This window comes from Sinohyriopsis cumingii, chromosome 8, assembly GCF_028554795.1.
Source record: "Sinohyriopsis cumingii isolate HCF-2022 chromosome 8, ASM2855479v2, whole genome shotgun sequence".
NCBI classification, from domain to species: domain Eukaryota; kingdom Metazoa; phylum Mollusca; class Bivalvia; order Unionida; family Unionidae; genus Sinohyriopsis; species Sinohyriopsis cumingii.
This window is the reverse complement of record NC_142968.1, coordinates 121,301,605-121,324,599: the sequence shown is the minus strand read 5'-3', so window position 1 is coordinate 121,324,599 and position 22,995 is coordinate 121,301,605. Positions and strand designations below refer to the sequence as shown.

Genomic DNA, 22,995 nt, shown 5'->3' with positions numbered 1-22,995 from the left:
AATAAGTACGATAATTGACTAGAGTGAAATAGATCAGTATTTTGTCTACCGCGTCGATAAGATAATGACCAAGAAATTTTAGCTTTTTTTAGAAGCTTGCATGGCGTTATGGTAAGATTAACTGATGTCGCTATGGCTCATCGATTTCTCGGTCAATATAAAATATCTTCCAGCATCCGCAATAAGTCATTGTCATGTAAAGTTTTACAAAGAGAACGGTTTGTCTGTTTTATTTGTTTGTCTTGTCTATACATTGTATTTGCCTTTCAAAAAGACTCATTAAGATTCGAAAGCGGTTAGGCTAGTCAGATACTAGTTTTGCATTGTTAATAGTCAGTTTATTACATTTATCTTAATCAATCCCTGACAAACGTGGTCCCTTGCTGGATCCAGTGCACGTGAAAGGACTGTTATTCGCCATATGATTTGTATTCTTGTGTGTGTGTGTATATATATATATATATATATATATATATATATATATATAGATAGATAGATAGATAGATAGATAGATATCATCTCGTGGGTGAACAAGGACAGTGTCAATCGAATCTTCTCTCTGCGTTTTATATTCATATAATGAAATATAGAGGCAGCATGGTTTATAATATTTGCACCATGAATTATCTTCTACAGTCAGTTCCATTAACAAATTCGTCGTCTTGTGGTGTACCAACGTGTGTGTGGGGGGGGGTGTGGTTTGGATTGTTAACGTAGCGTTGACAATTATTTAGTCATATCGCTACGATGTCTGCGGTGTGGCAGTTTATATTAATGTCTCTTGCTGGGGATTCATGCTGCAGACAGGTAGTATGATGTCCCACGCAGTCACGTTATCCTGACACCTGTCCGACCAGTCTTAGCACTAACCTCTTAATGCTGAGTACCCAGCACCCAGCTGTTAGTACCTGCAGTGTACTTTTAAACTCATTTGTATATTAGTAAGGAACAGATGATATTTTGAAGATTGACACAGTTTCCAATTCGTCTCGAATAGCATTAATATGTAACGTTCTTTATATATATATCTCTATAAATACTGGATTAGTGTTTTTGAGTATCAGCCTAACTCGATCACGATGTCCATGTACTGTAAGTATTATAAGAAGATGGTTATAGAATAAGCAACCCACGGAACAAAATGTATAGAGTCTGAAAATTGTTCAGTAGTGCTATAATAAATTAGCATACTTTTCATCAGCCCTCAACCATCTCGATTTTTAGATATTTCCCTCTGTAGCAGACATACGTAAATACGTAAGCCAAGTCGGCTGTTCATTTGCAACCCAAGTTACGCATTTGATCTCCAGTGCAGGTCTAATTGGGACAGACAGTCACCAAAAAGCCAACCCATTTTCAAGGCTAACTCCAATTAAATCTAAACCACATTACCTATTTAGATTATGTGTGAATTTATAAATGCTAGGCTTATAATAAGTATGTTCATGCCTTCTACCTTAAAAATTAAGGTGGTGTCAAAATACAAAGCTATTCCGTGAGACCTAATCTCAGACACCGAACATGCACAAATCTCAACAATAATTTTAAATGCTGTTTATCGACCATATTGACCGTGATTGGAGATGCCTATCGTGCATCATGTTGACAGCGATCTCAGACTCTTGCCACTTCATACGTTGATAAACATCAATAGGTACTCAAACATTTTCCTGTAGAAACCAGTGATATAACTTTCCGTTCTATTTGGGTTATATTTTTAATTCTATATAATTCGTCTATATACCTTGATTTGATGATTTCTTTGTAGGAATTGGGAGTGACTCTAGATTGATGAGAATTAATTACTGTGCCTGCCGTATAAAATTCACCAGGCCGATTATGATATATGCATGTTTCAAATTCACCAGGCCGATTCTAATATATGCATGTTTCAAATTCACAAGGCCGATTCTGATAGATGCATGTTTTAAATTCACCAGGCCGAATCTGAATCCAGGTTTCAAATTCACCAGGCCGATGCTGATACATGTATGTTACAAATTCACTAGGCCGATTCTAATTCCGAGTTTCAAATTCACAAGGCTGCTTCTAATTTCGAGTTAAAATAAGAGCCTCTGGAAATAAGTGCTCGTCTTAAAGAGGGTAATTTCTTCTACATGTTTGATGCAAAACTCTTAAACATGTAACTGTTGAAGAAAGGTACTTGCATAATGGTAATGACCTTTAAGGTTGATTCTAGTAATGTTAGATCTCATTTACAGCATGTGAAGCATGTGTATAATTTCTCACCACAAATGTAGTTGCATATGATTGTATGAACTCCATGTACCTCAGGGTAACTTGTTCATTTATCCTTTTGATACAAAATAAATGCCTATAACCTTGCCAAAGAAATGAAAATGTTTTTGTAAAGACAATGTTTCAGCACTAGCCTTAAAATGGTTTTTTATACGTCTACTTAAAGTGACGTGTAGGCCACTAAGGACTGGTGCTGTGTGCGCATGTCACTATTATCAAAATCATACGCACTTGCTTCTTTTAATACTACTGTCATCGAAACTGTCATAAAGCCTAAATACACAAAGACTGAGATTGTTGCTTACATTTAAAACCAAATTCATGGCAAGATTAGATGCTGTTTGGTCACGTATCGGCTCAAAATATGAACGTATATACAAAAGGACGACCGACAATATCATTATTATTGGCATGAAAGAATATATTTTATCTGTGATTCTAATAAAAACAGATTGGAATTTTGCTATGTCAGTTTGCATGGGTATGCGTAGCGGTTTGGTCAGCGTATTGAAAAACGGTTTTTCTTGAAATTCTTTTATTTTGTCAATAATTGTACTGCCACTCTCACTCTCGAGAAAAGTATCCATGCTGTCTGTTACAAAAAACAGACACAATGGTTATTTTGCACTTGGTTAGCAAATTTTATTCGTCATCAAAACGTTGACATTAGCAGGTTGGTCGGTCTATTATCACGAACTCTAATCATATGTAAGATTACTTCAGTCCATCTTGCGCAGGTCCATAAGCTTCCGAAACATTTATAAAGACTTTCGAAACATTTTAAAACACCATCTACATAATTAAATATATGAGCCTGCGAACTCAGACTTGTAACTTGGACTTCACACTTTATTAAAGGTAGATGACACCCACAAATAGTACATACCTGCAGGGTGGTATGCATGCATGTATGTATGTATGTATGTATGTATGTATGTATGTATGTATGCATGTATGTAGGGTTTAACGGCACGTCAGCATACTACTGGCTATATGTGTCAAATGTAACGTGCTGAACTGACTGCCCATCAATGTTGAGAGATAGTATCATTGTTATTAACATCAACACGAGATATTTCAATAGCTACTTTGTTTACACACAAACATTGCGAGAACTTATCATGCGATATGTTTACACACAACGTTGAGAGGACTGCACAAATCAGGTGTGTATTCTCTCATTTATAAAGCAATTAGTATGAATCTTAGAAAATTAATAAATACATTTTTTTTTGCTATTGGGCATATCTTTAGCAAGTCTTTCCAGTGACAATCGGTATACATTCCAATCAGGTCCTCGCAAGGTATGTCAGACAACACAGGGAAATATTGTTTTACACACTTTCTTTACCTATTACCATATCCATCCAAGATTTCGGCCCAACCAATATGACCAAAATTTATTACGATCTAACTTCAAAAATCACACAAATTCCAATATTAAAGTATTTTCAAATGTTACTCCACGTACATTAGGAGGAAGCATTAGGAGGATATCCTCTTAATGTCAGAGGTCCTCCTAATGTTGGTGTGTAAACATGGGGCTTTCCTCCTAATGTAGGTAACGTACACACACACACACACACACACACACACACAAACACGCACACATGACAGACAAACAACTAACGGAGCAACTTTCCTAGAGGCCGTTTATTAATTCCTTTTGAAGAAGACTATGTTCGCATTCTTGGGAGTAATTTGAATACAAAACAACTTAGTGTATACGATATTTTGCCAATGGATTTTTGTTTCGTTTCGACATCGATGAATGAGAATTCAGCAGGACGTCGATATAATGGCACCTGTGTTTGTGTGTGTGTGTGTGTGTGTGTGTGTGTGTCTGTGTGTGTGTGATTTGGAATTGGATTTTCAACGTAGCTTTAACAAATTTTCAGTCATATTGCTACGATGTCTGCAGTGTGCAGTTTATAGTGATGTCTAGCACTGGGGCATCATGCCGCAGATATGTAGCATGATGTCCCATCCAGTCATTATCCTGAGACCAGGCCGACCAGTCCTAACACCAACCTCTTAATGCTGGCACCTATTTGAAAATATTATTGAGCCTTTTAGCGAACTTTATATTGGTTGACCTCATAACTGGAGTCTCGAAAAGGTAATCAATACATAACTCTTTTCACTATTTCGATTCCAACCTTGTTGTAGTATTTAAATTGGCTCATTTCCAACATTTGATTCTGAAATGTGCACACATCATTACTGATACTGTAAACAAAGATAGGTTTGAGAAATATCAACACTTATCCAGTACATTTTTGTAAACTATTGATACAACCAGTAGACATGTTAGTATGCGTCATCAATTGTTTTATGTTCTAAATGTAGGACTAAAACCAGGCGATACCGCCAGTACCGACATCACGGGGTCCAAAAGTTAATATTGAAAACACATATATATGAAATTATCTTCAGCAACGCATGTAATCAGCAATATAATTAATACGTTCCGTCGAGGATAGAAGATTATATGAGTCCACGACAAATGAATTCTTAATTTGATAGATTCGATGCCAGAAACAGTTCAACCCAAGCTGACGATGTAAACATACAAAGATAAAAGAAATCCTCCAAGTGACGTATGTTCTACTTGCCGTAAAGAATTTCCATGAATCCACGATACGTTTGTTTCTTATGTCATTTTTATTTTTTATCTGCTGTGTATTAACATCATCTCAAATATTCCCGAGAAACTCAAACATAACAAAATTTCGGACAGCAAAATTATATTCTTGCATTTTTGCGATAACATGTTCACAAGATAAATAGCGAGAGGAAATATTTTTAAGATAAGAACATATAAACAACACCAAAAATGCTGCAAGGTGCTTCAAAATTGGTACAGAAAAAATACGGAATGAAATGAAAATAGTTTTTATATATGTGTGTATATATATATATGTTTTATATATGTGTATATTTTGACCCTATTGTACGGAAAGGGGAATAATTCAGGGTAAAAGTTTTCTTTTAGTAAAAAAATCTTTTCCAAAATTCATAACATTATTTTTCTGCATTGCATTTTTAAAATACTTTTCCACGAGACTAGTGCGCTACTATCCGAAGGATTTATATAAAGTATGAAAGTCCCATACTTTAATAAACTTAAAATGAAATTTCTAAAGATGTTAAGAAAACGTTAAATTTTAAACGTTCATTGAAACAGACTTTACCTGAACATTGGTTACTGTTTGTGCAAACAGTCTTTACTTTTTGTGGATGCTGGCCGTTTTTGTGGGGTTTTTTTTAAATGAACTTTACCTAACTAAATGTTGGCTAGAATTATTCGTCATGAATGTCGATATAGCTTGAGTATTTTGCAAACGAGAGAACGTTAAAATATTTTAAGAATCATTCCTTGATTCGGAATTTTGAAATCGTTATGGGCAAAATGCGACTCTCTCTCTCTCTCTCTCTCTCTCTCTCTCTCTCTATATATATATATATATATATATATATATATATATATATATATATATATATATATATATAGTAAGCGTTATGTGCCTGCCCAGACTATAAATAATGTGTGTACTTAAAGATTACAATGCATCATTTTAAATAAATAACTGCACACGTTTATAAACCCTTTACGAACATTGTGCATCTGACCCAATATCTGTAAGAAATAAATTCAAATACAGATCAGAGAGAGATGAACTGCATGTATTGCACGTGTCACGTGTTTCTTGATGATCGTCTTTCTCGCCATTTGTTATAAGAATTTCGCATACGAATATCTCCCTCACCTGGCTTTGTAATTTTCGTACTGCATGATGATCTTATAAAAACGCAAAAGCTACGTGTTTAATCAACTTTAAAATCATATATGATGGACGAGACATTTTTTTAAACATACAACAATCAAAATGTGAATGTTACAGGAAATATGTCGTTTCAAGGTATGCAGTTGGTATAAAGATAGATTAGTTGTTATCTGTCACTGTGTGACGAAGCATAACTATTAACAGATCCATCTTTGCTGCTGGCTGTGTGCCATAATGAGGAAATTCATGCAACACTTTTAACTCATCGCATACTGAGGGATTCCATACAGGCGCAGACATATGCTGCCTTGCAGGACCTGTACTAACCGAAATAATGAACTGACCCAGTCGCTGGTCCTTTGTGACGCGCAACCGGAAGTACGTGATGCAGTGGGCAATTCTGTCCGCTTCTTGGAATAACGGATGTGTCGGTTTTCAACAGGTATGTTTTTGTTTTGGGAAAGTCTGTCTGTTTTTCAGCCATCCTTTTTAATTATTGAGGTCTGTGATACCCAGACGTACGTTTTCTTTCCATTTCTTATCATCATTAGGAATAGCAAATGGAATTGGACAAACTCATTTAAATTTAGCGTTTCTAGGACGACCGAAGTAATTTATATTTTAGGCTAATTTGTTTTAATTATTTTCAAAATAAAAGAAAAATTTGTTGGAATTGAAGTTTATTGATAAACCATAGAACAATTGCCAAGTGCATTAAACATTCTTACTATATACCGCCCAGCAAATTTCAACTGGTCTCGGGCCTTACGTCCTAGACGGCTCGACGTCTGGTCAAAAAAATTTAACTGGTCGAGGGCTATACGTCCCTCTACGATTCGACGTCGCTCAACAAGTCTGAACTGCTCGCGGGCTGTACGTCCCTCTACGACTCAACGTCTGGTCAACAAATTTGAACTGGTCGCGGGCTATACGTACCTCTACGATTCGACGTACGCTCAACAAGTCTGAACTGCTCGCGGGCTGTACGTCCCTAGGCGGATCTACGTCCGGCTCACAAGTTTATAATCGTCTCGGATTATACGTCCCTTGAAGCATCGAGGTCTCTAAAGTAACCTCTAAAATAATGAAAATGCGACAGATAATTTACTGTCATTTCAGTCAGTATAAGAAGGACTAATGATAACACATATCGGTATTTTCTACACAACTCAAACTTAGATATTCATACATTGCCGCAACAACTATCTGCCAGAACCCTGTTTACATCACATGATCTCAGATAACCAATCAATGCTTGTCAGTCCCATGGCTGGATATGGTGGTATCGAAGTCAACGGTTTAAGCGGTATGGATAAATGCCATTGAACTCAAAATTAGGACAAAATGAAGTTGTTCTCTCAATGCCCGTGGTGTGCAATTTCTCGTAATTGTTTGCACATACCTATGATTCCGTACAAATAAACAAAGCCGACAAGTGAATATCCAGTGAACTGAGCATGAATGCAAGCTACTGGACCGTCATGGGTTCAAATTAGTCCCTATCAAAATGTACTAATTTTCAAATTAAAATAACATGTTTTACGTAGTAAAGAACATACAATAATGAACAGATGCATCAGCAGCTCTAACTTAATGCTACAACGAATGTCAAACAAATAATATGATTCTTCAGCTTGGCGCATTCATTCCATCTGGCGCCAGTATATACGCTGACAGCTTAGGAAGAAAGGCGTGCGGTAAATATGAAGAAAGAAGAAAAACAACATTGCGCATTTCGTCCTGTTAATATTATCAACATGTTCTCAATACACATTTAGTATGATTTGCATGTGTGGTATTATGTACACGTTTGGTATGATGTACATTTTTGGTTAGATTTGCATGTGTGGTATTATGTACACGTTTGTTACGATGTACCTTTTTGGTATGATTTGCATGTGTGGTATTATTTGCACGTTTGTTACGATGTACATTTTTGGTATGATTTGCATGTGTGGTATTATTTACACGTTTGTTACGATGTACATTTTTGGTATGATTTGCATGTGTGGTATTATTTACACGTTTGTTATGATGTACATTTTTGGTATGATTTTAAAGGCTCAAAGAAAGCATGCAGACTTAAAACTTTTGTTTGACTTTGAAAATGATGTTAATTGTTTTAAATGTATGTGTTGCAGTCACAAACTGCGATGGTCGCCATTTATTTTTTTTCTATTGTGTTAATTACGCTGACTCGCGCGATTCTAATGTTAGCACTAAAATGTAGTTCACCGAATAGTTTATTAAAGCTACTTGGGGGGGGGGGGGGGGGGCAAGATAGCATTACAGTTTTCGGTTGCGGCCACAGTCTGCCAATCGAAGATATGTCCTTTACATATAAAAAAAAACTGAACATCGTTAACGTATATACATGTTCAAACTAGACAGGGAAGAGGAATTAGTGAAAGAATGGTACGATAAAGCTGATCTCTTAATTACTCCCTCCCTCTTTATAGTCATAAAAAAATGTACGATACCCAGACTAAAATTTATTCATTTTGTCTTCACCAGCTATTCATCCATGTTAGTAGTATGTATTTCTGTTTCGATAAGCATAACTTTTACAAGCCGTAAACACCGAGATCTTTTGGTGTTTTGCAGGCTTACATTGAAGACACAAAAAGATTTCAGTAATCGGTTAGACAAACTACTTCACTGGCATGATATCTCTTTCCACCACCTGCCGCAGTTTTCTGTATAGTCTCTCACCCACCCAACCCCGTTCTCTCACCCTCCCGTTTTCGTCTTTAAATCAAATGTATTACACGAATTTTGTATTTGTTTTTCTTCGCTTTAATCGTTCTGTTTCTCTGTACTTGTACGTTGTAATTTCAAAATTCATTTGTATTAACGCACTATACTATGTTTATGGTATTACGTACAAGTATATACCCCTAACATTGCGCCAAGCCACTTCTCGTGTATCTATATATGTATTTGGATGACGGATAACTTATGAGAGCTGAAACCCACGAGATGATCATATTGCAATGAATTTTTTCCACACACAAACACACATACATACAGAAGCACCGATAATAGCCCGACCCCATAAGCTGAACATATTGCAATGAAATAGTTTTACACACACACACAGAGGCACCAAAAATAGGCTATGTTCCGTTCACGTTTTGATTTAGCTATCCGATTAACAGCTTTCATGCCGCTGGAAGTGAAAACGTCATTCGGAACATATCGCAATTTAAGATGACTCAATAACAAGTGCAATCCTTTGACATATTACCTAAAAGTAAGTGTACAGTGAATTTCAAAGGTCACCAGAATATGGAATTCAACTCATGCCTATGAGATATTCATTATGTCAGAGATCTCGACTTTAGACACATTTTGTAAAACTGTGTATTGTAAAAGTGTATTGTAAGTGTGTATTACCTGTCCCATAAACTTGTCAATTGTAGAATAAATCTTACAAAGTCGTGTAGATTTCTTTCTTTCAAACACCATTTATTGCATGTAACAAGATAACCGGATAGGATTTCGGATTTACAACAGAACACTTTTGATGGTGACACATAAAATGTTTAATGACAAATGACTTGAATCAGAAAATATTTATGATTAATGCGTGCGTATATAATCTCCAAATATTGGATCAATTAACAATCCGCACGAACTAAATAAAAATACAATTAAATGACTACACAGTACAAGCACAAGGGGTGAATGATTCAATGATTTCACAACGATAGAGCAATGTATTTTCCTCAAATAGTGAAATTAAGATTACATGTATGGAGTTACACTCCGTTACCAGCACACTCGGCTACCAGTCACACTGGCCAAGTAAGCCGTTAGTATTCCAGGTTGGTTAATCAAGCAGTCAGCGCCTACCAATCTCGGTCAGCAATACCCGATTACTGCTACTCGACGAGCAACACTTTGTTCAGCTCAACGGCTGCTATGGTCGACTTCTATGGTTAGCTCTGCAGCTGACACCACGTCGACTCCGATCACTCGGATAGCTTGGATCACTCCGGTCACTCGGGTCAGTCCGACCACTCCGATCATTTCTGTGATCACTCGGGTCACTCTGGTCACCGTGTACTATGCATGACACAGGCATATACGATAAATCATAATGACGTTATATACGGTAAGTTATACAGATTGCATTATCTGCACAATAATTACAAAACAACAAACAAGTTCAGAAGTAAACCTAACCGTGCCCGACAAGAATTCTTAAAAATGCAGCTTTATACTACTAATATAAATCCCTGGCTAAGGCACAAACCAGGATAGAATTCTTTTGCATGATACTACGTAAGCCGATGCTACATAGAAAATATACAAAAATTAACGTGGTAGTACAATAGTTATAACACAAAGAAATTAATAACTCATACCTCTACAGCTGAATATTTGCAATTCCTTAAATGTATTGGTGTTGTCCCTCTCAAATTTATATCACAGAGGAGACCCCCTAGTGTCTAAAATTCAAGGGGTTTTATTTTTGTAGTTTTCTCCCATATGTCTTGTTGTATAATTATTTTTATAGTGTTTTTGATTTTTAAAGCTTTTCTTTTAAGCATAAATAAGTAAATAAGTAAATAATGTTTCCAGTGTATAAGTTTGTTGTTTGAATATGTGTGGTTAGTTTAAAATTAGTAAAAATTCTGGCAAATTGCCTCTTTGCGGTGTAGTTCATTTGTTAAATTCAAGTTACAAGTTATGCTAATTTGGTAGCAGATCTTTTCTGTTGAGAATATTTAAGAAACTTTAAAGTAATTCTAATGCTAACATACGATATCTTGAACTAGTTATATTGTATGGTGTTTGCAAGTTTGCAAATAGATTAGTAAAGTAGAAACGCTTGTAGTGTCTGATCGTCCATTAAGACTGTGCGTTCCATTATCTGAATATTGTCATATACATCACAATATATTGTTAACTGTGTTTCGAGTTTTATCCTCAGCTTATATTCATTTCTAATATTATAATATATTTACTGTATACATCCCTTTATATTGTTAGTTTTGTTATCGAGTTGTATCCCTCGATTAGGTATCAGTTCCACATCTTGTAATCCGTTATTGAATCATAGCCCTGTACATTCAGAGTCATTTCCATCCTTCACATATATTTCCTTAGAAATATGAAACGTCCTATATCCTTTATCCTGAATTCTAGTCCATGTTCATTCCGAGTCGTTTCCTGTTTCGATATTTATATCGAGTTGTATTCATATATAAATTGTAATATACTGTTTAAATAGTATGATTCATTCAAGTTTAAGTAGTGTATATCGCAAGAATAATCGCGAGACGTTAATCAATCGCGAGAATAGTCGCAAGACTCCACCCTACACGAATGAGTATCAGAATAATTCATGTATCCTTTGTCTTGCATCCTAGTCCGTTTTCATTCCAAGTCGTATTTATTTTAGTATAGTGTTAATTATATTTTCATCGTCTTGTATCCTCGTCCATGTTCGTTCAGAGCCGTTTCCTTTATAAATATTTCCTGTATCCGTTGTATTGAATCCTAGTCAATGTCCGTTCAGAGTAGTTTCCTTTGTAGTACATTGTTTCATATGATCCCACTTGCTTAGGCGGCATTGTGCTGTGCTGTGCTGTGATATACTGAACCAAAATGTGCAAGTCTTTAAGTGGACCGCTCACTGACAAGACGTTCTGTAATGTGAAGATTTAATCTTACGGTGAGGCATTTATGCACAGACGAAGTCGTCATACATTGTCTGTGCGCTGGAAGCATTCGGTTTTTCCCATTGAAAGCAATTCGCACGTGCGGCATAGGATGAACCGAACTCACTATTTCGAAATATTGTACAATATACATAAATCAACATCGGGTATCGCTGTACACAAAAACGAAACCCGAGTACATGTATTTAATAAATAAAAGGATTTATACAATTCCATGACATTGCATGCTCAACAGACGTAAATTGCAGGCGTTATACAAGTGTTTTAATAATAATTTAAATCTTGGTTTTAAGTATTATATCATCAAATCATTATAATCTTATAAGTAGCACAGATAGAGATTATGAGTCTGTTTCTAGACAACATCAAATAGTTCAGGACTCACAGTATTAATGATATGAAAAATGAGAACCAGTCTAGAAATGGAAAGATGAACTAGAGTGTATATGGGTTTAGCTGACTAGGATTGGTTGATAATGAAAGTAAAATTTTATGAAAAATAATCTTTTGACAGCTTATCCTAGTTGTAACTGAAAAAAGAGACATCGTTTTATTGATAAAATTTCAGTCCCTTTACAGACTTGAGTTTGAAAGACTCGTTACTGAACTCAGCACCTGACTCTTTTTGTGCGGTATTGAAAGCACATGTTTTAAACACACGTGATCCATGAAATGCCGCAGATCATATGGTTTTCACTCCACGGTAGCTGTCCTCAAGGATATATCTATACCGATAAATAGAAGTTTGCTTATGATCACTCAGTAATTTTAAGTTATTGAAATTTTAATATAATGGTGCTTGCATAAGTTTACTATGGGAACTGAATTGGTACAGTGAGTCCTTCAGTATTGCTGGTCTTGTATATATATGTAAACATACCAAAGATAAAGTAATTCTGGGGTTTAAAAACCCTCATCATTTGATTAAATTTCGTCATAGTTGAAATTATTGTAGTTTTAGTACGGTGTTTTAAGAATACGGTGTATGATTGGTGCGTCAACGTTTGGCTCCATGCACAACTGCGTGGGAGAGGATGTTGCATGAGTGGTGCGTCTGTATGCTTCTTCGTTGGGAGGTTTCATTTGTATTCCAACCACGAGCTTGATATACAAAGTATGTATCTGACCTGGTCGCATAAACTTCTCTGGGAACTATGGTTGCATATTTACTGTTGCGGTATGTAATTAAAATATTACGTACTTTGGACTATCACCATATAGAAATTTCAAAACGAAGGAAACGCAAATGAAACTAAATTAATTTTTTGATAGTTTATTGTGTGACAATAAATTGGATGAGACAATAAATATCTTGTTTTGTTTAGTAATGCCAGCTACGACTTATTTATAGCATATATTATAGATTGCAGAGGGAGTTGGCAATATAAATTACACATCAAACTGAGGCATTTTGACGTATGACGTGATCTACACTGCAGGTGTAGACGAACTAAAGCAAATAAATATCCGCTTTCGCATTCTATTCACGTCACACATGTTTAGGGTTCATCAAGGCAAACATTGTTTGACAATGTTGGTATAACCGAGGAACAGGAAGAATCAAGAATGCTCATCTAATGAAGAATTTATTTATTTAGTTTAGATAATTCATTACTTAATCACAACCAGAATGAGATTTACGAAATATCGAGTCTTCTGTAGCCTGAACATACAAAATCCTGATGTTATTTGGCAGTTGATCTACAAGCTAGATAGTCGTAGCTATATTGTTTTCATTTTGAGGGATGTGCTTGTTTAGTTTTTTGAAAAAAGTATTAAATAAAAGAAAGACATTAAATTTACTTTAATAATGTACTGCATTTGTCATATATATTCATATTTTATTGCCACTCAAATCTCAATTTTTATTTTAGTTTGCTTGTATACCACATGCAATAAATACGTTCACCATTTATGCAGATAGAATATTTTGTGTTTTTCATCTTAATTCATGTATGTATGTATGTATGTATGTATGTATATATACTATTTTGGTTGCCAACTGGCGAGTTTCTCATGCACATATGCTGCATTATTTTATTTGTGCTCAAAATGTCTGGAAAGAGCTGGTCAGTGTAACACGTGATAGTTATTTTCATTTAGGATATGCTGCACTGTGTCCCAAAAATAAACATAAATATAAATATGTTTTACATAAATATAAATGTGTTGATACATAAATATGAATGTGTTGATACATAAATATAAATGTGTTTTACATAAATATAAATGTGTTGATACATAAATATAAATGTGTTTTACATAAATATAAAAGTGTTATACATAAATATAAATGTGTTGATACATAAATATAAATGTGTAATACATAAATATAAATGTGTTGATACATAAATATAAATGTGTTATACATAAATATAAATGTGTTATACATAAATATAAATGTGTTTTAAAAGATCATAGGTATCTTATGTACAAACATACAGACACGTCTACAACTACAGACAATCCGGCACCGCTCCAGTGGCCTAAGTGTTAAAGCGTCCGCTTTGGGCGAGGGAGGTCGCGGGTTCAAACCCCGGTCGAGTCATGCAAAAAACTTATAAAAAACGGTACTAACAGGTGCCTCGCTAGGCACTCAGCAATAAGAATTTAGTGTTATGACTGGTTGGCCTGGTGTCAGGATAATGTGACTGGGTGGAACATCATGTTACATGTCTGTGGCATGATGCCCCAGTGTTACGCATCACTATAAACTGCCACAGTGCAGAGATCGTAGCGTTATGACTGGGAAATTGTTGAAGCTACGTTAAAAATCCAACACACACACACACACACACAGATTCCGGCATTTTTAAGAACAAAATTATGTGAGGCATTTAAAGAGTAGTTTGTTCCATTTATCTTTAATCAGAGAATGAAAACGAATATAATGGTTCCACAAAGATTTGAATATGCATTTCTTACTATTACATATTCTTGTCAACACTGGAAACATATGTCATTCGATCTTCACAGTTTGCAAATATGGTAGAACCAGTATTCCGTCTTGGGACGCTTAATAGTCAACGAAGACGTTTCCTATTACAAATTGCTGATTTTCTTTTTAAACAATCAATAAATATTGTCCATAAAATATATTGTGAAGCAATAAACTTAATAATCAAATTGTTTTAATCAAAGATCTTTTTTTTTTATTTACATAAAAGCACGTTTATTTCTTATAAACAAGAATCTGTAATGTGTTATTGCATTTATTTTCCTTCTCTGATAGATTTGATTGTAAAATATGACCCAAATGAGTATATTGTTGACACAAACAAGAACATGGCTATTAAGAAGTACAGATATGCTGTTTCAAAAGACTTTACGAACATCTTTTTATTCTTTTTTTTTTGTAATGTAAAATATTGACGACGACCAAATATAAAAATGTACAGTTTACGACGGTGGAGTGAGCCTCCGTTATTAGAATATTTCATTAGATGGTACTGCAGGTTCCCTCCGCCGTTGATTTTGCTGACTTAAACTGGTGTGCAGGGTGTGTTATTCGTTACTAAATGCCAGACAGGAGACATAAAGGAAGTATGAGTAAAAACAACCCGATGGCTGTATAAAAAAAAAACAGTAATTGATTTGATGACAAAAAAAACTCATTGCTTTTTAAGTAAGTTATAAATATAGAAGTTCTGAATTGGAAGCCGCGGTAGCTCCGTTAATAGAGCCTCGGATTCGTAAGCCATGGTTCCCGGGCTCGATACCCTTTCAGACCAGGCCGGTTTGGCTACCTAGGAATGTCCTTGGGAAAGGCATTTAGCTCCAATCGAGTCGGTATGATATAGCCAATAATGTAATAAAAGTGCCGTTAATACCAAAAAATAAAAAATAAAAAATTACTTCCATTAAATATTCCACAAGCGACCTTTGAGCCTTCGTTCGGGCAACATAGACAACTCTGTGTAGCAGCGTTTGCATTAGCAATCAAAAATTCTTTGTTCGCATCAAAATTAGTTGATGTATGCTGGTGTATTATCATTATTATTATTAGTAGTAGTAGTAGTAGTAGTACATAATACAAGCCAGGTCAATTGAAAAAAAAAGTTTACCTCGTATTTATGATTTGTTACACAATTGCAATAAATTTATTATTTTTTTACGACCGCTCCGGGCGACTAGTACAAGCCTCGTGGGGAGACAATTAATGTAACCCCATGACTGATTTCGGTCCGAACCCAAACATAGATTCTATAATCATACACCGGTAACTAGTAAAATTTTTTTCCCGATTGGATGCTCAGTGAGACAAAGGTGACGTCATTCCCATAAATGTTGGTTTGTTAGTGATTAGTTAGTTGCTTGACAAGTGGTGCATTATGGGGAAAAGTGTATGGACGTTCACTAGATCTAGTGTGTGTGTGTGTGTTTTGGATTTTTAACGTAGCTTTAACAATTTTTCAGTCATATCGCTAAGATGTCTGCAGTGTGACAGTTTATAGTGATGTCTAGCACTGGGGCATCATGCCGCAGACATGTAGCATGATGTCCCACCCACTCATATTATCCTGACACCAGGCCAACCAGTCCTAACACTGACCTCTTAATGCTGAGCGCCAAGCGAGGCACCTGTTAGTACCACTTTTGTAAGTATTTGGTATGGCTCGGCCGGGGATCGAACCCACGACCTCCCCGAACAAAAGTTGAAATAACGTCCATGACCAAAACAAAAAGGAAAATTAAAAGTTATTTTAACTATATCTAAGATATACGAGGTCTTTTTTTAAAATAGCCTGTATAACAAGTTAGGAAAACCTGGGTAATTATTTTTCTTCAAAAGATCTACCAATATGCAAAATACGAAACTGTATAGCACCACCCTAATGGAAGTGAACGGTTTTGAAATATAGCGAAACTTTGAAGTTTCGAATACTTCGACGGATGCAGTAAGTTTCGATCAACCAGACTCTGAGATCTTGTCCGTGCCAGGACCTGGTTAATTTAAATTGTTTTATTAATCACTATTGCCGATGGGAGGTACTTCGGTGAAATTATATATTAACGAATAACTAAGACATTTGTCCTTGCGTCGAAATATTTCTATATACATTTTCTGTAATCATTTAAGCCAAACTTCGATTGAAAACTTAAAAGATAAAAGTTAGCACCATAACCAATGCAGGATGCGTGTCACAATCAATTAATTAAATGTCGAATTAGCTGAACGTCATCTTAGTCACCCCATTACGTCAGCATATGAAAGCGCTTTTTCAGTTTTATGGAAAGCCACGTTGTGGCTTTACTAGAAAAAAAAAAGTTTTTACCATACTAATAAATGGCGAAGCTCTCTCGGAATCTGGTTTGACGAGATATTGTATGCATGCAAGGAGGAAATCGCTGGGCAAATAGGAGAGAACTCAGTCCCACGTTGTAGTACCTAGGCAAAAAGGACTATACTAAAAGCCCCATGAAAATCAATCGTCTACAGAAGCTCAGTCACGGATTTTTTTTTAGTGCATTCATTCTTTAGAAAAGAAACTTGACATGTTTCGGCTATGATTAAGTCAACTTAGTCGTGTCGCCCGAAATTAACGCAATGGTGGTGTGTGAGTGCACATGACCTCATTCGGTACACGAGGTACATATAGATGCAATGGCGGTTGTTGTGGGATTCAAAGGTTGATTCCTATTTTTGTCGGAAAGGCTAGACTGTGTTCCAATTAACTCTATTTGCCGACATGCATCCACCATAAGTAGATTAGACCTAGAACTGCTCTCGCATAATGCTCCTGTAGATCAAGGTTAACACTGTTCATTTGATACCACAATAATGTCGCAATTAGGGCTGTGAGGGATTTTTGGCGTCGTTTTGACATGGAACAAGTTGCATTATTTTAACCTGGTATGGCGTTGGTTATATTTGTCGTGTTCGTGTGAGATAATTGTTCTTACCAAAGTTTTACCGAACAACACTTTTTAATTTTATAAAAGAAAACGTGTTTGAACAAGAACTAGGAGAGGACCGGGTGTTTATTACCCCAGGGCCCGTGATCGCTCTCTATTGCCCTGGTAACCTATACATACATATATACGATGTAACCTATACGAAACAGAGATGATGTAACCTATACTGACATATCTAACTTATACGTACACATATTGGGTGTAACCTATACGTACATACATAGGACGTATACTATACATGCATATATAGTATGTAACCTATACGTACATACATATAATGTAACCTATACGCACATGTATAGGATATAACCTGTACGCACATACATAGGACGTATACTATACGTACATACATAGGACATATAATATACATGCATATATAGTATGTATCCGAATCGTACATACATAGGATCTAACCTATACGTACAACATACATAACATTTATGTACATATATAGTATGTAACGTATAGGTACATATATAGGATGTAATATATACGGACATATAAAACCCATACGTGCATACAAAGGATAAAATCTACACGTACATACATAGGATATAATCTATACGGATATACATAACCCATACGTACATACATAGGATATAATCTATACGGACAAACATAACCCATACGTACATGCATAGGATATAACCTATTCCAACACACATAGGACGTAGCCTATACGTACATGCATATGACCTAACCTATATGTACATACATATGACGTAACCTGTATGTACATTCATGTGACGTAACCTATACGTACATGCATAGGATGTAACCTATATGTACATACATATGACGTAACCTATATGTACATACATATGACGTAACCTATATGTACATACATGTGACGTAACCTATACGTACATGCATAGGACGTAACCTATATGTATATACACATGACGTTACCTATACGTACATACTTAGGACGTAAACTATACATCATCATCATCTTTATTTCCTTCCATGGAAGATTACATGATATAAGAATAAATCATCTGAATACAATCAATAAATATTTTTAAAAAAACAAAAACAAAAACAAAAAAAAACAAAAAATAAAAAAATTCTATATTAGAATACAAATTCTTACACAATATCAATCAACAAAGTGTTCGTCAACTCATAAGTTGCAAGTTTCAGTACCTTATTTACAGAAGATAGCTGCACACTGCATGACAAAGTATGCTGCATACAGGACGAATAGCTTGGAGTTTTCTTTGTCGATTACTCCTGATGGTAACCTTTTACCTAAAAGATATTGTAGTTCTGCATTAAATAACGTAATGTGCAGGCTCAGGGGAAATTTATCAGTAAGGAAATCCCAGAAAGAATTTCGAAAGTTTGACATATAAGGACAACTAACACAACAATGAAGTATCAAGTCTGTATAAACATTCCCACATCTAATACACATATCAAGCTGTGTTTGTGGAACAGCAGCCCATAGTTTAGCTACATATGTAAATACCTTAGTGTGTTGTCTGGTTTTAGCCGACTGCCACACTGAGGCAGGTCGTAAGTATTCGTGTATCGAAGAGAATCTATCAAAATCTGCTTGATTAGACATACGAACTCTCCAGAGGCTATTTTCAAGACCAACAATTTTTGACCTTACAATTTCTTTCCAATTATGTTTATCTGGAATTTCAGAATGATGTAAATAATCAGTTAGATACCCGAGCAAGTCAAACTTCTTTGAGGTATAATATAAATTTGAAATTAACCCGCAGCTTGACATGCATCCGCTCAGAATGAAGTGAAATAACGCAACGTTAAACACACGTTTAGCATGTACATTGTTAGGCATCAAACACAATCTGTGTAAAAACATCAATTTTCTTCTATCAATTTCGGACTGCGCTGATGTCCATCCTAGCATTCCCAGGGCAATGTCTGATCTTGTATGTATTGGAAAACCTTGTAAATGTTTGGCAAAATACCTCAGAGTTTTATCCAATAAAGCGAGGTCACTTTTTGAAATGTTACACCATAATTCACTTCCATAAAACATTGAAGGGAAAATTACCTTTTTAATTACATTTGCAGCAACCAAAGGATTTAAACCATTCGGTTTAATGCCAATACCAAACAGACCGTGAAAAGATTTTTTCCCTTTCTTGTACATACATATTACGTAACCTATATGTACATACATGTGACGTAACCTATATGTACATTCATGTGACGTAACCTATACGTACATGCATAGGATGTAACCTATATGTACATACATATGACGTAAACTATACATACATATAGGTCTGAAACTTTGTCATGTAAGTATGTAATATGGAGGGAAATAATTAACTTTCTAATATTTCCCGTAAGAAATCTTATTGCACATAATTTATTTTTATTTCAAATTATACTAAGTTTTGTCCGACTTAGAGAACGAATACTGTCAGGTAGCAATAATTTATTTTCCATGATTTGCTAAAGTTTTGTGTGGCTAACCTACAGAGAATACATGAAAACATACATACATACATACATACATACATACATACATACATACATACATACATACATACATACATACATACACACAGACATGCATACATACATACATACATACATACATACATACATACATACACTAAAGTACAACATATAATGGTCTCTAGCTTCTCAAATAAACGATTCGTCTTTAAATAGGCGTTGTCAAGAATTTAAATGATCCATCATATTTGGTCTACCAGTTTCATAAAACATATAAATATATAGGTCTTTAATTATGCTCAGCATCCATCATTTTAATTTGACCTTTTCCACGCTTTGCAAGTTCTTTGTCAAACATCGAACAAAGTATGTCAAGTCTGCATTTGTTGTCGCCTTTTAAGTTTAACAGAATTCCTTTCCCTAGATAAGTCAATAATGGCTTGACCATTCAATTTAAATCCGCGAATGAAAATCATCAAAAAAGCTAATACCCACTTCGCCTTGGCTTGGTCTATGACCTGATCATAAGGTTTGATAACACTAATATTCGTATTCCGTCTCGCAGTGACACGATAGCTGAATTGATGGAGTTTACGTCAGATTCGTTTGATATATCGACATTAGTGTTCAACAAGGCTTGACAAACCGAATTTTAGCTATAATTAATGTTCTGTCCCTGATTTACTTGCACGTATATTCGGGTGTAAAAAAAAGACGGGGGGGGGGGTGCATTTAACAGGTGAGGGCTTCAGGTAAACTGATTATGACAGAGACATCGATTCATGATAACTCTTTAAGTAATTGCTCCTGAGCAGGTGCGTAACAACCATACAGCAAGAGTATGCAAATCATAGGGATACACGATTTATTTTGAACACCATAGATCAGGGAGGAGCACATCGGTAAGCTTTGCATAGTGGCCCGCGTAGGACCCCAAAAATATCCTAGCTACGCCTGTTTCTGAGACAACTTGGCGACAAAGCTAGGACGAAGCGGTGTGACAGATACTGGAGATTTTAAATTTCACTATGCTTGCAGTCTCAGCACTTACTGACGTGGTTATTGCCATATAATTTATTCATACATTTGACGACATGGAGATGAATCTTATTCAATTATTAACCAATAATTGTGTATCGACTTCATGTCCAAGAGAGATAAATATTTTTGACTTCGAAAAATCTACAGCTCCTCGGTCCCTATTCAAATACTACAGTTGTTTACTGTGCTGTCGCTTGAAATGTTGAATATAGATACTTCGACTCAGTTCAAGAAAGAACTGTTATTATTTTATGTCTATGAAATGTTGTTGTGGCTATTTGAGAAATATCCGCTTTTTTAAACCTCCAAATTGAGTTTTAGGGGAAAAAAACGATCTAATGTATTTCGCAATGTTGCGAGTATCAAAGTCCATTTTGCTAAATTTTGTTTCAGTTTCTTATATTATGTTTCGATTTGTTACATTATGTTTCGATTTGTGAGTGAGCCGTAAGTTTAGCAACGTCTTCATTAAACTGTCTAGATGTACGGTTTTAAATGATAAACAAGGTGATTAATAGACAACTGTTTCGCTGTCAGAATATTGTCGAAATGCTTTGAAGAAAAAAAACGAAAAACAAAGATCACTCTATTCATTTGGAATCTACCTCACCATGAGAGTAATATGCATTTCTTTTTCAACTATGAAATTAAGAAACGTAATATTTAAAGCATTCACTGGAAGTATTATTATTATTATTATTATTATTAGTAGTAGTAGTAGTAGTAGTAGCAAAAGTAGTTGAAGTAGTGTGATTTAGACTTTTTAACGTCGCTTTAACAATTTTTCAGTCATATCACTACGATGTCTGCCCTGTAACAGTTTATAGTGATGTCTAGCACTTGGGCATCGTGCTGCAGACATGTTGTATGATGGTCCATCCAGTCGCATTATCCTGACACCAGGCCAACCAGTCACACCAACCTTTTAATGCTGAGCGTCTAGCGAGGCAGCTGTTTGCACCATTTTTATAAGTCTTTGATATAAATCGGCCGGGTTTAGAACCCGCGACCTCCCGCATCCGAGGCGGACGCTCTAACTACTAGGCCACCAGTCGTAGGAGTAGTAGTAGCAGCAGTAGTAGTAGTTATGCTTTCAAAAAATCTACAGAGGACAAATTTTAATTTCTCAGGTAAGCTATTTCATTACAATTTGTTCATAAACTACGTAACAGAAATAATTAAAACCAACAAGTTTTGTAAAACTTAACAAACAATTTAATTATCAATGTTATAAAATGAAAATTTGAGAGGAATTTACAGTATTATAAATTGAATCCAAAATAATATCGAAAAAGTTGTATTAAAGTACAAAAGAATGAAAAGTTCCTATATATATCTAATCCTCGAATGTACGTATTACAGTAGCATTGTCCAGAATTCCCTTGAATAATTCACCATAATAATATTCTAGCCCAATGAGCACTTTGTAGTTCCAATGAATAATCATAATAAATGTTTCCTCTCAAATTATTTAAGCACGACATCAAGCACATCTGCAGACTTATTTCAACATATAGAATAATAATCCGAAATAGGAATGAAACCAAAGTAGGAATAAATCTGATTGCTCAGTTTTCTCCTTATATTCACTTTCAAGAATATGTCACGACTATATGCCGCAATATATCCCACGTGACAGATCTTACTACTGATTCTAATATTTCAAAGTAACTTTTCATGAGACCTAACCCATCCAATGGGAAATAACTTCATTCTTTTAACAACCCATCTGACATAAACCCTCCAGTCAATGAGAAATTATCCCAAAGTTGTCAAAAGATTTTAGTATTAAAGACCTAACAGCAGCTATTTATGGATTATACGCAATCTACACTCGCAACACCTTAAAATACAATTTT

General features: G+C 35.3%; 1 protein-coding gene across 2 annotated transcripts in view; it reads left to right on the top strand.

The window, feature by feature from the left end:
- Positions 1-6,324: 6,324 nt before the first annotated feature.
- The window catches only part of LOC149794534 (uncharacterized), a 62,321-nt gene continuing 45,650 nt past the window's right edge, over positions 6,325-22,995 (top strand). The window contains exon 1 of one of the 2 annotated variants that reach the window (XM_089968786.1): positions 6,325-6,489. The gene's annotated coding sequence lies outside the window, so the exon portion shown is untranslated. Of the gene's footprint in view, positions 6,490-22,244; positions 22,267-22,995 lie in introns of those variants that run through there. The other variant, XM_089968788.1, reaches the window with a different exon arrangement.